General features: G+C 34.3%; 1 pseudogene; it reads left to right on the forward strand.

Moving 5' to 3' along the window:
- Window positions 1-264: 264 nt before the first annotated feature.
- LOC107866655 lies at window positions 265-3,198 on the forward strand (annotated as a pseudogene).
- The last annotated feature ends 8,396 nt before the right edge of the window (window positions 3,199-11,594 follow it).

Here is an 11,594-nt window from a genome sequence, read left to right on the forward strand (position 1 = left end):
AATACTGCACTAGATTGTTTAGTCACCACTATCTTAATAATCACACAAAATGATTCCCGAACATATCCCGAGGAAATTCAGCACCAAATGCCTGAAAAGTATGTGCTCTTTAGGCTTTGAACTTATGAAATTATTTCGTACCATAAATTTTTAGAAATAATATTAAAAAAACTATTGTGCTCCAATAGTTTTTGTACATGTGGCACATTTTTTTAGTGAGATAATGGTTGTGCAATTTGATGGATTCAAGTTCTTATTCAGGATATGGATTCAGGGGATGCCTCTGTTCAAAAGAGTTCATGTCAGTCGTGTGTGAGGAAAAGAAAAAGAATGGAAAATGGAAGTTGGGAGTTCGTCACGGAATGTTCTCTAAACATTGATATATATTTGCTTGCAATAAAGGCAACAAGAGAGGAATTTGGCTCTTCAAATGGGGTCTAGTACCTCAGCTTGTGGTGGAATGTGAAAATCACAATGAAGGCCCGATTCTTCTTAGTGATAACAAGGAGTCTAAATCCTCCTCTGATGAGGACTACAAGGTTGATGACTCGGTGAAAGATGATGTTGATCAAAGGACTCGGATGAAGTACCTGTCTAAATTTCTGAAGCTTCTTGATGATCATAATAAACCTACTCCTTCAGAAGAGAAGGAACAGGTTCCTGTCAAAGAAACACTTCCTTTAGTATTCCGGTTTGAAGACGAGGAACCTCTCCCCCCATAGAAAGAAAATAGGGAAAAGAAAACTGAAGATTTTTTTGATAAAATGGACCCGTGTCTCTTGGAATCAAAGATTGGCTTTACAAATCCATCTGTTTCGCCAGTGCAGAGTGAAAAAGTAAGCGGCTGTCAGATGAATAACCACCATCTTGTACAAGATGAACAAATTGGACTCATCTATACAGTTTGTTCACACATACAACTTGACAACAAGTACATCTTCCCTCCTTTTGGAAGCATATCGGCTAACCTAGTGTTTTCTCTTTCAATTAGATGAACATGCTAAAAAATTAGAGCAGTAAATGAAATTAGTTTGTTAGATTTCTTAGAACAGAATATTTATACCTATATTGATTTCATAAACTCTGCTCTTCAAAATTGATTCATGCTCTTTTCCCATCCTTATATTTGATTTTTGAACTTATATAATTTGCAGGCTCAGAGAGTTTGAAGAAGGTATGAAAGAAAATGTTTAGGACAGTCGCCTTTATTTTTGGATGATGACGGCTTCAGATTTTCTGAATCTTCTGCAGTTCAGGATTCTCCTATTTCTAAAGAAGGAACCGTGTGGGATTTAGTTCCCCTAAGTGCCAAAGCGACAATGTATCCTCATCAACATGGAGCATTTGAGTTCGTGTAGAAAAACCTTGCTGGAGAAATAACTCTTGAGAGGCTGAGAGAGCCCCTATCTGATAGTAAGGGAGGATGCATAATCTCACATCCTCCTGGCACTGGAAAAAATAGACTTACCATAGTATTTCTTCAGTTATTTCTGAAGTTATTCTCAAACAGTCGACCGGTAGTCAGTGCTCCTTCCAGTTTGCTTCTTAACTGGGAAGCTGAGTTCCAAAAATAGGAGATAGACATTCCCATCCACAAATTGAACAACAAAGATGGTGTCTTTCAGAGTTTATCCCCTGTTGGGAAAAAATCCACAGCTTATACGCATGGTGAAGCTGAGATCCTGGGCAAAAAGTAAGAGTGTTTTGGGCATCAGCTATGACTTGTTCAGGATTCTCACGCGAGAAGATGGAGAAGGCTATACCAAAGAGAGCAGAGAGATACTTCTAAAATTTCCTGGTCTTTTGGTCCTTGAAGAAGGGCACACTGTTCGAAATAAGCAAAGCCTTGTATGGAAATCTTTGAATAAGGTTGAAACACAAAACCGCATACTATTGTCTGAAACTCCCTTCCAGAATAACATCAAAGAGTTGTACAACACCCTCTTCATAGTCAGTCCAAAGTTTGTAGCAGATTCGAAGAAGAAATGGGCTTCTCTTAGCAGCTTCATTGACAAGAATACGCGAGCATTGGAAGAGCTTAGGGATATTATTTCACCATTTCTCCATAAGTGTAGTGAAAATGTAAAAAGGGTAAGCCTTCCAGGTATACGGAATACAATAATACACCTGAAGCCTACAGATTTGCAGAAGGATCTACTTAAAAGAATTTCAGAGAATCCAGGCTCCTTTCATGAACAAAATCTAGTATCTCTGATTTCTGTTCATCCTCTGTTAGTGGAAAAAAAGAAGGAGTTCCCTGAGTTTGAAACTTTGCTAAAAGAAAGAAGATTTCATTTGGATCCAGATATTGGAGAGAAAATAAAATTTGTTGCAGAACTGATCAGACTATGGTGGGGCAAAAGAGAGAGTTATAATATTTAGCCAGTTACTTGATCCTCTGGATCTGATCACGGAGCAACTCATGTCTCTTTTTGACTGGACTTTAGGCCGAGAGATTCTTTATATGGATAGGAAACATGATGTAAAGCAGCGGCAGATATTGATAAATTCTCTTAATGACCCTAAGAGCGATGCCAAAGTGCTTCTTGCATCAACAAAATCCTGTTCAAAAGGGATAAGTCTTATAGGGGCTTCAAGAGTGGTTTTTCTTGATGTTCTCTAGAATCCCTCAATAGAACAACAAGTCATCAGTCGAGCCTACAGGAATGGTCAGAAAAAAATTGTTCATGTATACTGTCCAGTGGCATCTAAATGGGAGGCTGACAAGATCGAAAAACAGAGTAGGAAAAAATACCATTCAGATATACTTTTTTCCAGGAATGATGGGAGTACTTTTAAGATGGATCCTTCATGTTCACTGTCAGAGGATAACATACTCAAATCCATGGTTAAGCATGAGGGCCTCCATCATATTTTTGAAAAACTATCTCATGCACCATAGATGGTGCCTACATCATTCTTTAATTCTTGTAATCAAACTTCAAAAGCGAGCAGTTAGGTTAGTATGAGATTTCTTCTTGTTTGCTGGTACATAAAGCAATCAGTTTTGTTTCAGTGTCTTTGTTAACTACATGTCTTGAAAATTAGCTCAAATATTTTCTCTTTCCTGTCAGATTCTTGTCAAAAGATATAGGGATTTTCAGAGGAATCCAAGATTTTAACAGCTGGACAGAAGTTTTACAGAGAAACTCGAGATGGCAGATAAGGAGGACAAAAAGAGAAGAAGATGAAGAATAGAAATCAATAGGAAGATTTTAGTATGTTCAAATTATAGTTGAATCTGTAATATTACAATGTCTATTACATAAATGAGAGAGAATCTAATTTGCTAACTGCTTGCACCTAATTTAGCAGCCTGTAACTAACTTCGTATATGGCAAAGCTAACTAACTTGGGCAGCTGATTCATTTTTGTGTAACTCCCTGCTGCAAAGAGGTCCTTGACCTCAAGGATCATCAATGCATTAAAGAATTCCCAAGTAGAATGATCTGCTGACTTTTGCTTCGACAGTTTCTGCTTAACAATTCTTAGCTGTAATTCTCTCAGGCATTTCCCCACCTGCTCCACCAAGATTAAATCTATTTTTAAAATATTCATGTGTCTGTCCTGAGCTATTGATGGTTGCAAAAGGTCGTTCTTTCTACAAGACTTTCAGTTAAGACTAGTGTCTCAAAAGATGGACATTAGTTGTACTTGCTGTTGTAATTCAAAATACAACTTTAAAGTAGGATTTAAGTTTAGTTAAATAAGGCTGCAATCTTGCAGAATCTGATTTATTACATTTGCCGATCTTTAGGCCATGATTGTTAGAGATAGTGATAGGTTATTTTACTTCTTTCATTGAGCTTTTACAGTTATGATATCATGTATAAATATGGCAGTGATCATTTCAATAAACAATGAAACTTAACCTAACCTTCTACTCTTTCTTTTCTTAGTTACAGATCTATTTTTCTCTCCTATAGATTGGTATCAGAGCATTGCCATCTTGAGGGACCTGTGAGAAGAGAGTGAACCAAAAACACAAGTTTTGTCCATATAGCCATTCTTTAAACTTTTATTTTAAATAGTTTATAAAAAATAAATTCTGAAATATGCTTTCTAACTCCACTAATCTTCAATGGTGAGAATTATCAAGCTAGGTCAATTAGAATGATGGTTTATCTTGAAGCATTGGATCTCTGGGAAACAGTAGAAGAGGACTATGAAGTAACTCCTCTTGGAGATAATTCAACAGTGAATCAGATGAAAAATCACAAGGAGAGAAAGATAAGGAAAGCCAAAGCATGCCTTTTTTCTACAGTTTCTCCTTCAATTCTTACCAGAATTATGCAAATAAAGTCTGCGGTAGAAATATGGGAGTATATTGAAAAGGAATACTAAGGAAATGAAAGAGTGCAGAATATGCAAGTGATGAATCTGTTTTGAGAATTTGAAATGAAGAGAATGAAAGAATCAGAAACTATAAAAGATTATACAGATCAACTACTAGTCTTAGCCAACAAGGTGAGGTAGTTTGGTACGAATTTTACTAGTGAAAGAATTATTCAAAAAAATCTTGTCACACTTCCTGAGAAATATGAAGCCACAATCTCTTCTTTAAAGAATTCTAAAGATCTGTCAAGTATTACCTAGGCAGAACTTGTTAAAGCTTTGCAAGCATTGGATCAAAGAAGAATAATGAGGAAAGAAGGTTCTGTTAAATGTGTTTTTCAAGCTAAATCATAGAACGAGACATACAATGGAAAAAAGAAACAGAAGAAAATGCAAGACAATAATTACAACAATCAGGGAGGAAGTAATCTACCCTGCCCTCATTGCAAAAAGAGAAACCACTCTCAACAGAAATGTTGGTGGAGACCAGATGTAAGTGCAATAAATGTGGTCAACAAGGCCATATGGAGAGGGTATGCAAGTCACAAATACAACACTAAGAAGCCAAGGCTGCTAATAAATCAATATCAAAAAGAACAATTATTTGTAGCAACTTTCTTTGCTAGCAAAAGAACTTCTGAAGATTGGTTGATTAATAGCGGATGTACAAATCATATGACAAGTGATCAAGAGATCTTTAAAGATCTAGATAGATCTATTATTTCCAAAGTCAAAATTGGAAATGGAGAATATTTTGACACAAAAGGCAAAGGAACAATTGTAATTCAAAGCCCTACAGGTTTGAAACTTATAACTGATGCTTTATTTGTTCCTAATATTGATTAAAACCTCTTAAATATTGGGCCGCTACTTAAAAATGGTTTCAAAGTGGTGTTTGAATAAAAAGCATGCGTCATCAAGGATTTTGATAATAAGGGGATGTTCAAGGTCAATATGAGAGGAAGGAGTTTTTCCTTGAATCTATTGGACAAAGTGCAAGCAATAGTTGTCCATGATTCAGAGTTATTGAATAAAATACTCGGACATTATTATCATAATGCCATACTCTTCATGAAAGAAAATCAACTAGAAGAAGGTCTCCCGAGCCTTAAGAAAAATTTGCCTGTTTGTGAAGCTTGTCAGTTTGGGAAAAAAACAAGGCTTTCTTTTTAAAATTCATCATGGAGGGTAAAGAATAAACTGTAACTTATTCACACGGATGTAGGAGGACCTTAGAATGTATTTAAAGGATAGTAAGTAGAGAAAAATGAAGGAAAGGTGTCTTTTAAGTCTTGAATGAATGATTGGTGACATTGACCAACTTAAAAGGCCAAACATAATTAGGAAACTTGATTAAGTTAATTGTGGACTTGATTAATATTTTCAAAACTTTCTAATCTTTTTAAAAATACAAATCAACCCACACCCCTCTCCTCCAAATCAACTGTCTCTCTCCTCTCTCTCTCTCGACAATCACAACCAACAGTTCTGCAAAATTTCTCCATTCAAACTCCAGTAATAAATGGCTGGGCGAGTTTCTTTTTGACTTTCAACCGTCAATTAACATAAGAAATAGAGGAACTTGATCCAACTTCTTTGGCGACAACAACTTCGAGTTCTTCGTTGTCCCATTTCTTCTTTCACAGGTAAAAAATTATTACATCACCCAACTTCTTCTCTAGTATTGGTTAATAATTTCAATATTTCTTGCTTAAATTTGAAATTTGGATTGAATAAAATCCTAATTTCTGGCATTTCTTCTCTACTCTTTTCGATGTGAAATATAATTTTTTGTTATTATTATACTTCTTGTTGTTGAATTGTTGATTCAATTTTTTGATGATTTTTTATCACCGTTGATGTTCTTAGTGTGCGTGTGTTGTGTTGGTGTTGCTGGGTTGATTTGTTATTTTTCTTAGTAAAAATGATATTACAACAGATGAACTATCCGACACAATAGATTAACCATCTAATGTAATAGATTAACCATCTGATACAACAGATTAACCATCTGATACAATAGATTAACCATCTGATGAAACAGATTAACCATCTGATCCAACAAAAAAATCATTTGCTCAAACAGATGAAACATTTGATGCAACAAATTAAACATCTAATGCAATAGATGAACAGGACAGATCATTCATCTATTGCGACAGACGACTCTTCTATTTGGAAGAAATCTAAACAATATTAATCCAATAGATAACTCATTTGGCAATAGATGAGTGATTTGTTTCAATAGATGTGTGGCCTATTTTTATTATTTTCAATGGATTACTCATCTGTTGCAACAAGTTGCTAATAGGTTGCAATAGATAACCTACCTATTGCAATAGATGAGAGATCTATTTTTATTATTAACCAACGAATTATTCATTCTCTGCAATAGGTTGGTTATATGCTGCAACAGATATCCTACCTGGTGTAATAGGTGAGTGATCTATTTTTATTATTTCCAATGGATTACTCATCCGCTGCAATAGGTTAGTTATATGTTGCAACAGATAACCTACCTGGTGCAATAGATGAGTGATCTATTTTTATCGTTTCTAACGGATTACTCATTTGCTGTAATAGGTTGGTTATATGCTACAACAGATATATACTTGGTGTAATAGATGAGTGATCTATTTTTAGTATTTCCAACGGATTACTTATTCGCTGCAACAGGTTGGTTGTATACTGCTACAGATATCCTACCCGGTGCAATAGATGAGTCATCCGTTATAATTGTTTCCAACAGATTACTCATCCATTGCAATGGTTGGTTATATATTGCAACGGATAACCTTCTTGGTGCAATAGATGTGTGACCTATTTTTATTATTTCCAATTGATTACTCATCTGTTGCAATAGGTTGGTTATATGTTGCAACAGATAACCTTTCTGGTGCAATAGATAAGTGATCTATTTTTATTATTTCCAATGGTTTACTCATCCGTTGTAATAGGTCGGTTCTATGTTACAACAGATAACATACCTGGTACAACAGATATGTGGTATGTTGGAACTGTTATTTTACTATTGTACATGTTAGATATACTGTTATCCTTTTTTAATGATGCATTAATCAATTATAATCTATTTTATGTTCCTATTAATTTAAGATAATATGGCTCCCAAAAGAAAAGAAACCTAATCAAGTCCAAGTAAAGGAACAAGTGAAGCAGCTAGGCTACATCCACCACTCTATGAGCTTGCTTTACAAGAGTTATCTCAATTGGGAACAGAAGATAATGAACACGGGGAGGAGGAATATTTCAAAAGAGATGATCCAAATGCTAATACCCCTACTACTGAAGAGTTGGTCAAAACCTTCTACATTGATCGTTATCCTATGAGAATGCAATGCGATGGTGCCACAGATTTAACAGGTGATTTCGTGGTTAAATCATCCATGGGAAAATCTTTTGACGCCTTTATAAAAATATTTTGAGAACAAAAATTGGATTCTTATTTCTGGGAAAGCTGCTTTGGGCAATATCTTGATTTGTCGGAGGACAACAATGCTCGTTTCCAAATGAAAATGGTATATGATCTTCTTAAGCGTAGGTTTATGTATGAAAATAAAGATAAGATGGATGAGGTGTGGATAAATTACTGTGGTATGCCTGTTTGTTTTGGTTGGAAGGAGTTTGCCATAGTTACTGGACTAAAATGTTATCCTCTTTCTCCTTCTAAAGTTATACCTACTCTAACCCAAAAAAGGCAAAGAAAAGTCGAGTGATCGTGATGACCTATTATCCATTGTTGGTCCAAGCTTCAAAAATAAAAATTTGATAGAAGTATTGAAAGGCAAAAGACTTTCAAAGAAGCACAAGCAATCATTGTGTTTGGTTTGGTTTGTACATAATATTCTTTGGGAGAAAGACGTTAACAACAACATAATCCTCGGTTTAACAAATTTCTTCGAGGATGTTGAGGCATTTAACAGCTATCCTTGGGGTTATGAAAGCTTCAAAATGACTGTCAAATATTTATTGACTCCATTAACGCCAAAGACAATCAACTTATATGGCTTTCGATGGGCTTTCATGGTAAATATTTCTTTTATTATGATATAATTTATTTTTTTTATTCAATAATGCTTTTGATTTATTGGAATTATGTTATAGGCTTGGGCATTTGAAACCATACCTTATTTGAGACAACAAGTGACTATCAGGAAGAAGTTTTATGTCCAATAATCCTGAGATGGTTGTCGGCCAAAACTGATAAAAATGTAAAATTTCTTGATCTTTTCAATCCCCCTAATGAAGCAGTAAGTCTAATTCTAATCAAGTTTTTATTTTAATTAATGATTATTTTAAATGATTTCATCATAATTCTAATATATGTACTGATTTATTTTAGATTTTCCATCCGTGTCTTGTTCCGACCAATCGAAATTTGAAGATGCCATTTTGTCTTACTTTACGATCTGTGCAAACTTTATCGGATCCTAAGGTCGTTGATAGAATAAAAATAAAATTGTTTGGAGTAACAATCATCATAAGAAAAATAATTTTGGAGGGTGGGCTTCTTGTTGTTGATGATGGTAGTGGTAGTGGTAGTGGTGCTGCTGTTGGGGCTAATGATGCTCCTCTTACAGTTTTTGAAACAACAACCATTATGATTATGATCATACTATTTATACAGATTTTTCCACTTCTAGCGAATGTTCTACATGCAAATGTCAAGACTGCAAGGCGAAACATGATAGAGTGATTAATGTTATTAATGCACTAATTGCTTCTGTAAAGGAAATGACATATAAGAGAGGTGTCATTCCATCAAAGAGGATTCCATATCCATAAACTCCACTAGAGATCAAGACGGCTAAGAGGAGAAGAAAAAAATATTTCTAGGGCATCATCAAGCATCAAGAAAAACAAATTGCAACTCCTCTATCTTTGTCTTGCACCGTTGTTCAATATACAAGGCCCACAGAAAAGTAATATGAGCTGAAGAAGGTAAATATATATCATTTGTTCCAACAAACAAACAAGCATATATCTGTTTTAACAGATGATACATCTGCTGAAAATTATCAAACAAATATATACATCTGTTACAACTGTTGTCTAAGTTGTTGCATCAGATGCGTTATCTATTGTAACATATGTCCGTCTATTTTAGAAAATCAAATAGGTTTTTGTACTATTTTAATTTGTACCAACAGATGAGTCTTATGTTGCAACAGACGGGTCATCTGTTCGAAATTATCGTACCGCTCTATTTTACCTGTTCAAATTTATCCCAACAGATGATCCATCTGTTGCAACATAAGACTCATCTGTTGCAATAGATAAATAATCCGTTGTATATCTATAATTAGCATTGACAATTCTGGTTTTCCTGGTGGATGTCACAGTAGAAGCTACTACTGAAGAGCATAATATCACAGTTGATAATCCATCAACTGCTTCCAGAGAAGAAGGAAAATTGAAGCCTGTCGGTTTAGGAGAACGGAAGAATTACTCATTTGAAGGGTTTAACATCTCGAACGAGCTCCAAAAAAACGAACAAAGTTGATCAACGACTATTCAAAATAGATTGCCGATGGGTTGTTAAAGCATCATGCCAGCAGGTACATAAATCAATTTTAAAGATATTGATTTATATAATTCTTGTTGTAAAAACATAACATTGACACATATAAATCATCATCTAGAAAATAAAATGACGAACACTATAAAGTGAATAAATCGAGTCTTGGTTTTGATATGTTCGACTTTGTTGTTGCACATCCCGAAATGAAGAATTAGTTCTATTTAAGTCACAACCTCAAACTTGCTGGAATGATGAGGTTTAAATGCCATACATATTACTATTAATTAATACTTTTTTTAATTGCATTTGTGTATAAATTTTTTGGCACGTAATCTGAAATGTTTGATAATATGTGCAGCACGTTGATGTTATTTTTTACTACATTCAAAAGAAGGCCAAGTTGCAAACACAAGAATAATACAGATACACAACAGGCAATTGTTTGTACAAAGTTTAAATCAATAATACCTATGATAGGTATTGTCAACAACAACCGGAAGTTTTTCAAAATAAGCAATGCTTAATCAACATCATCAAAGGTTTTGGCATTCCAGCTGGCTTACCTTGACATTTGGTTGATGAAGTGTACATCCCAATCAATTGTGGTGATGAATTCATTGAGTGTTGGTTGTCGTCGTTCTAAAAGAGAGGCGCAACCAAGTTTATGACTCGATGTCGTGAAGGAGACATTTCAGTTCGTTGTATGAGATACAAAAGCTGGCCAAAATATTGTCTACTTACCTTGATATAAGTAACTTTTTAGACCAAAAGATTCGTACTGATTGATCGACGATTGAAGCATTCCAGGATAAAATGGGTAATCCATTTGATGTACAATATGTTGAAGGAATTTCTCAACAAACCACTAGTAGCCTGTAAGTATAAGTATTATGATTTAGTTTCATTTCATAAATTTCACAACACTTACATGAACTGCAAGATATGGATTATCTATTTTTTTAAAATACAGGATTGCGGTCTTTTTATTGTCGCTTTCTCCGAGTATTTGAGTGATGGATTACAAGTACCAAATGATGGACTTGATGTCAGATTAATCCGCAAAATATATGTTGCTATTTTATGGAAATACGGAGAAGTAAAAGTTCAGAAACAGTATGAAAGCGACATTAAAGATCCACGACGACCAAAGCCAATTTCGTAGCACTGGATGAAGAACAACTTGTCCATATTGAGTAGATATTTATAGCTTGAGAATATAAATGTAATAACCTATCCTCCTTGGTTAACTTTTTGATTTATTTGTAAAGTAGATCATTTGTACCCATAATAATTTTTTTACATTTCACTTATTTATTGAGTTATTTCATGCAATTTTCGAAGGCTTCGATTTATTTTATGTTGTCTATAAATTTAATTTAATTCTTAGTTTTGAACTTGTTAATTGAAATGGAATACTATATTCAAATATCACAATAGATAATACATCTGCTGCAACAGACGACATATCTTATCAAATAGACTTAGACATATGTTGCAACATATAGGTCATCTACTGGAAATTATATAATAGGTCTTCCAACTTTTTAAATTTGTTCCAATAGATTACTTATCAGTTGTAATAAATAGATTATATGTTGCAGCAGATTATATATCTGTTGCAACGAACAGACAAAAACATCTGCATAATACAACATATGACCATCCTATTATAATAGATAATCAATCTGTCACAACAGGTATGATATCTGTTACAACAGAT

Source organism: Capsicum annuum, chromosome 1 (assembly GCF_002878395.1).
Source record: "Capsicum annuum cultivar UCD-10X-F1 chromosome 1, UCD10Xv1.1, whole genome shotgun sequence".
NCBI classification, from domain to species: Eukaryota; Viridiplantae; Streptophyta; class Magnoliopsida; order Solanales; family Solanaceae; genus Capsicum; species Capsicum annuum.